This window comes from Lipotes vexillifer, unplaced genomic scaffold (genome assembly GCF_000442215.2).
Source record: "Lipotes vexillifer unplaced genomic scaffold, Lipotes_vexillifer_v1.1 scaffold469, whole genome shotgun sequence".
NCBI lineage: Eukaryota > Metazoa > Chordata > Mammalia > Artiodactyla > Lipotidae > Lipotes > Lipotes vexillifer.
Window position 1 is genome coordinate 3,063,453 of NW_006788006.1, and position 270 is coordinate 3,063,722.

Consider the following 270-nt stretch of genomic DNA (forward strand, 5'->3'; position numbering starts at 1 on the left):
GCCTCTCACTGTTGTGGCCTCTCCCCTTGCGGAGCACAGGCTCCGGACGCGCAGGCTCAGTGGCCATGGCTCACGGGCCTAGCCGCTCCATGGCATGTGGGAGCTTCCCGGACTGGGGCACGAACCCGTGTCCCCTGCATTTGCAGGCGGACTCTTAACCACTGCGCCACCAGGGAAGCCCAAGGGGTAGTGTTTTAGAGTGTGGTACTCTGGGAGGGTCACCCCAGGAGGTGATGTTGAATACAGGAGGAGCTGGAGCAAATCATGAGA